Raw genomic sequence first — 6662 nt, forward strand, 5'->3', positions numbered from 1 at the left:
GTAATATGTGCCATGTAAAAAAAGCTAACGTTTAAGTTCCTTGCTCAGAACATGAGAACATATGAAAGCTGGTGGTTCCTTTTAACATGAGACTTCAATATTCCAAGGTAAGAGGTTATAGGTTGAAGTTATAGTATTTATAGGACCATTTCTCTCTATACCATTTGTATTTCATATACCGTTGACTATTGGATGTTCTTATAGGCACTTTAGTATTGCCAGTGTAACAGTATAGCTTCCGTCCCTTTCCTCGCTCCTACCTGGGCTCGAACCAGGAACACAACGACAACAGCCACCCTCGAAGCAGTGTTACCCATGCAGAGCAAGGGGAACAACTACTCCAAGTCTCAGAGCGAGTGACGTTTGAAACGCTATTAGCGCTCACCCCGGTAACTAGCTAGACATTTCACATCGGTTACACCAGCCTAATCTCGAGAGTTGATAGGTTTGAAGTCATAAACAGCGCAATGCTTGAAGCACCATGAAGAGCTGCTGGCAAAACGCACGAAAGTGCTGTTTGAATGAATGCTTATGAGCCTGCTGGTGCCTACCATCGCTCAGACTGCTCTATCAAATCATAGACTTAGTTATAACATAATAACACACAGAAATACGAGCCTTTGGTCATTAATATGGTCGAATCCAGAAACTATCATTTTGAAAACAAAACGTTTATTATTTCAGTGAAATACAGAACTGTTCGGTATTTTATCTAACGGGTAGCATCCCTAAGTCTAAATATTGCTGTTACATTGCACAACCTTCAATGTTATGTCATAATTACGTAAAATTCTGGCAAATTAGTTCGCAATGAGCCAGGCGGCCCAAACGGTTGCATATACCCTGACTCTGCGTGCAATTGAATGCAAGAGAAGTGACACAATTTCACCTGGTTAATATTGCCTGCTAACCTGGATTTATTTTAGCTAAATATGCAGGTTTAAAAATCTATACTTCTGTGTATTGATTTTAAGAAAGGCATTGGTTAGGTACAATCGTACAACGATTGTGATTTTTTTGCGAATGCGCTTTTGTTAAATCATCCCCCTGCATTGCATCGATTATATGCAACGCAGGACACGCTAGATAAACTAGTAATATCATCAATCATGTGTAGTTAACTAGTGATTATGATTGATTGATTGTTTTTTTTATAAGAAGTTTAATGCTAGCTAGCAACTTACCTTGGCTTCTTACTGCATTTGCTTATCAGGCAGTCTCCTCGTGGAGTGCAATGAGAGGCAGGTGGTTAGAGCGTTGGACTAGTTAACTGTAAGGTTGAAAGATTGAATCCCCGAGCTGACAAGGTAAAAATCTGTCGTTCTGCCCCTGAACAGGCAGTTAACCCACTGTTCCTAGGCCGTCATTGAAAATAAGAATGTGTTCTAAACTGACTTGCCTAGTTAAATAAAGGTGTAAAAAAAAAATATTTTTTTTTTGCCAAATCGGTGTCCAAAAATACCGATTTCCGATTGTTATGAAAACTTGAAATCGGCCCTAATTAATCGGCCATTCAGATTAATCGGTCGACCTCTAGTTTATGTCATGATACAGGTCTTTGTATGCGTCTGTGGTTACTTCGCAGGACCACCCATATGTAAAATGTATGCATGCATGACTGTAAGTCGATTTGGAGAAAAGCGCCTGCTGAATGGTATATATTATTACTCTTAATTTGCTAGTTGAATGCATACTTTCCTTCTCTACAGGGACAAAATCCACGACTACTACCCCAACAACTTCATTCAGAGAGGCAACACTGACCGCTTCTATATCCTCAACACTCTCTTCAACCTTTCAGGTAGCTACAACAGTATTACTTTGTGTAGTTCTGTACAGTCATACTGCAAATAAAGTAATGGAGTTACTTTGTAATGCCCTCCTGCTCCTCCCACAGAGACGTATCTGTATGGCTGCCTTGTGGAACTCTTCACCAGATGTAGCAGATATGTCAAGTGAGTGGAGCTTTTTCTCCTCCCTCTTCTCGTTGACCCTTTCTTTTTCTTTACAGCTGTGAGAATAGTAAAATCATAAAAAATGAACAATGTGACTGTCGTTTCTCTGCTTTTTTGTTTATCCAAGCTGCCAGAAAGGCTTCAAATATGGTGACTTGTTCATGTCATTCAGAAGTATGTTCCAGGATGTTCGTGATGCAATGGACTTTGTTCATGATACGGTCAGCATACTGTACATACCGTGCCATACCGACACATACACACATTATGACACATTACTGTCTATGTCTTTGTGTAAAGACTGACTCCTTTTTGTCATATAGGGCATTCTGAAGGAAAGCACTCTGAAGAATTTGGATAAATATGTCGTCAGAGATGTGAGTGAAAATAACTTTGAAACTCCCTCAATTGATTGCTATTCCATATTGGATAACCTTTATGGATACGGGATATTGTCAAAGTGCATTGGACATCATTTCTCTATCCAGAGGAAATTTCCCTCTCTTTTACTTCCTTCTCTTTACAGCCAAACTTGCCTGTTCTCCTGACTCGCATTAAGGAGGTGGCCAAAGTGTTCCTGGCGACCAACAGTGACTACAACTACACAGAGGTCAGATGTTAATGTTGCATGGTTTCATGGCACATGATGTCCATGTTATTCTATAAAGGATGTCCATTGTATTCGATACATGTCCATTATATTCTATACATGATGTCCATTCTATTCAACACACAATGTCCATTCTATTCTATGAATGATGTCCATTCTATTCAACACACAATGTCCATTCTATTCTATGAATGATGTCCATTCTATTCAACACACAATGTCCATTCTATGAATGATGTCCATTCTATTCTATGAATGATGTCCATTCTATTCAACACACAATGTCCATTCTATTCTATGAATGATGTCCATTCTATTCAACACACAATGTTCATTCTATTCTATGAATGATGTCCATTCTATTCAACACACAATGTTCATTCTATTCTATGAATGATGTCCATTCTATTCAACACACAATGTTCATTCTATTCTATGAATGATGTCCATTCTATTCTATGAATGATGTCCATTCTATTCTATGAATGATGTCCATTCTATTCAACACACAATGTCCATTCTATTCTATGAATGATGTCCATTCTATTCAACACACAATGTTCATTCTATTCTATGAATGATGTCCATTCTATTCAACACACAATGTTCATTCTATTCTATGAATGATGTCCATTCTATTCTATGAATGATGTCCATTCTATTCTATGAATGATGTCCATTCTATTCTATGAATGATGTCCATTCTATTCAACACACAATGTCCATTCTATTCTATGAATGATGTCCATTCTATTCAACACACAATGTTCATTCTATTCTATGAATGATGTCCATTCTATTCAACACACAATGTTCATTCTATTCTATGAATGATGTCCATTCTATTCAACACACAATGTTCATTCTATTCTATGAATGATGTCCATTCTATTCAACACACAATGTTCATTCTATTCTATGAATGATGTCCATTCTATTCAACACACAATGTTCATTCTATTCTATGCATGATGTCCATTCTATTCAACACACAATGTTCATTCTATTCTATGAATGATGTCCATTCTATTCAACACACAATGTTCATTCTATTCTATGCATGATGTCCATTCTATTCAATACATGTCCATTCTATTGTATTATTTTTCATATGAAGGATGTGTCTTTGTTCTTTTCCTTAGGCTATCATGAAATACTTGCTCGAAACTCCACCAGGTGCCAAGGTTAGTCTAGGTGTCTCCAGTTTGAAATTAAGGAAAAAGGTTTTGGGGAACAAATTAATGAACAGTAATGAACGTTTCAATATTTTTTTCTTATAAGAACCCAAAGAAACAGTGGCGTGCATTCTTTGACCTTGTCGTCGTGGATACCAGGAAGCCACTGTTCTTTGCAGAGGGAACTGTGCTGAGACAGGTGGACACAGTAAGGCCCTTTGACTCAGTATCACATGGTGTGTATAGAAAACATCCTTTAACACACCACACAATTAGATAAATGTTCTAATCTATCCAACATAGAACACAGGGAAGCTCCGCATCGGAACATACACTGGAGACCTCCAGCATGGAACAGTCTACTCTGGAGGTAAGATATTCCATTTTCGAATTGTTAAAAAAAGGTAATCTATTCTAGGAAGAGGGATGGAGAGGAAATGGGAAGACAGGAGAAAGGGATTAAGATGGGAGAGGAATAGTCACTTTCACCCATCTTGGTTTCAGTGGGTGTCACATCTCGTCAACTTTCCATCCTCTTATCTGTCCATTTCTCCCTCCAACTGTCTCTCCTCCCTGCAGGCTCCTCAGACATTGTATGTGACCTGCTGGATGTGAAGGGGAAGGACATCCTTTATGTGGGGGACCACATCTTTGGGGACATTCTGAAGTCCAAGAAGAGGCAAGGTTGGAAGACCTTCCTGGTGGTGCCTGAACTGGCCAAGGAGTTGCAGGTGTGGACAGAGAAGAGTCGTAAGTACAAACATGGTCAACCTCCTCTTCATGACCTCAGTGACCCTAACACTGACGTATCATATGCCATACACAGACATCACATGGCCACTTTGCAGACATTTTGTTAGGTCATGTAATCTTGAAGTTGAGGCCACCGTTTTGACGAGTGTTTCTCTTTTTTCTCAAGATCTCTTTGAAGAGCTGAAGCGTCTTGATGTCTTTTTAGCTGAGTTGTACAAGTGAGTGGGCATTTCCTCTGTTCTATGAGTGACACTTGTCTAGTATTGCATTTGTTAGTCTGACTGGCCTTTCCCCTCAGGCACCTGGACAGTAGCTGTCGAGAGTGCCCAGACATCAGTGCCATTCAGACCAGGATCAAGGTAAACCATGCCCACTGACACACAATCCCTCTCTGAGAAATGCTCTATCACATCCACACACCATCCACCAAGGTTATGTTTTTATGTGCTTCCCAGGCATATTTATCTGAAATGTTATCATAATTACACCTGAGTGAGAATTTGCTTTTGTCTGGCTGTGTTTTTCAATGTGTGGCTAACTGCATTTTGTGACTATGCCTCTGTCTTGTGTCTTACAGGTGGTGACCTATAGGATGGATCTTTCCTATGGCCAGATGGGCAGCCTGCTCCGGAGTGGCTCAAGACAGACTCTGTTTGCCAGCCAGCTCATGCGTTACGCTGACCTGTACTCTTCCACCTGCATTAACCTGCTCCACTATCCCTTCAGTTACCTGTTCAGAGCCCAATCTGTCCTGGTGAGTTTCAGTTCAGATATGCATGTGATAATAACAGGGACATGTATCTACTCTTTCATCAAATACCTTGCTGAAATTACCATGAAAAAAACATGGATTCCCCCCCCCCCCCCCCCCCCCCCGATGCTGTCCAGATGCCCCATGAGTCCTCTGTGGATCATCACCCCCTTAACTTCCCCTCACCTGAGTTCTCCGCTCTGGATCATGTCCAGAAGATATCTGAAGCCAAGGTTTGACACTCATACCTACACTTGCAGCTATGTTATTTACAAATGTTGCGTTTTCTGTTGAAATAAACAGACTAGATTTAAGCCATGAAAAAGTATATCTTTGTTGTCTCTATCTTCATTGTCCATATTGATTTTAAAATATAGCCTTTCTTTTCTTAGAGGGCGAGTGAAGAAGATAACACAGTGGAACTGAAAGACACATAAGGATGTATTTACCAAAACAATTATTCTGTTTTTCTGACTGTTCCTCCATATCTCAAAAAAGGTGGCTGTGTGTTTTTTTTTTTGACTGGCAATTAATTCTATCTGCTTTTTAATAGACAACAATATAATCAAATGTATAGCGCCGCCTGCTGGAAGACAGTTTCATAACTCGTTTTTTGACAGTATGTCAAGGGGGGAACACGTGGATATGTCTCTGATTATAGGTTACTGTATAAATTAATATTTGTTATTATTCATCTGTTTTTATGTGTGCTTGTCTATTTAACTACAGTACTTTTACACGTCCTATTTGCAATACTGATTTTGTTCCATGCGAAAATGTATATTAACTTCAATGAGCATGGAAACTGAAACATGCGTGTTTTTCAAGTGTTTGTGGCAAATTATTATGCAGGTTGGCTCATGTAGCCTACGTTTAATACGTATGTAACTAGCCCTGGGGTGCGTGGCCATGGTTAGGTGGGTTTATGAAAATGATAACATGAACCTATCTGACAAAAAAACTAAAATAATTATGCTCTCTTGTTGGCTACCCTTCATACCCTACTTTGTATTAGAAGCCTACACTAGCCTATGGGGGTTATGTAATTAGGTGATCATCCTAAAGTTGAATAAATAAAATAATGAGTCCAAAACATTTATCCGTTCTATAACGGTGAAAGAAAATTACAGCGTAATTTCAACAATAATTTGAATGTAACAAACAAGGCTCTTGAGGCGTACTGACGCCCTCTGCCCATTGGATGGCAGCAAATCGCTGTTCTCTGCCAAACACTTGCAATCCACTGTACGCAAACCTATGGGCGGGACGTCATTTTTATAATTCAGACTTGCCACTGGGCGCACACTGGTTGAATCAAAGTTATTTCCACCTAATTTCAATGAAATTACGTTGAACCACCGTGGAATAGACGTTGAATTGACGTCTGTGCTCAGTGGGCTGTAAGCGCACTAGGCTCA

Source organism: Oncorhynchus mykiss, chromosome 29, assembly GCF_057628025.1.
Source record: "Oncorhynchus mykiss isolate SJ-2025 chromosome 29, ASM5762802v1, whole genome shotgun sequence".
NCBI lineage: Eukaryota > Metazoa > Chordata > Actinopteri > Salmoniformes > Salmonidae > Oncorhynchus > Oncorhynchus mykiss.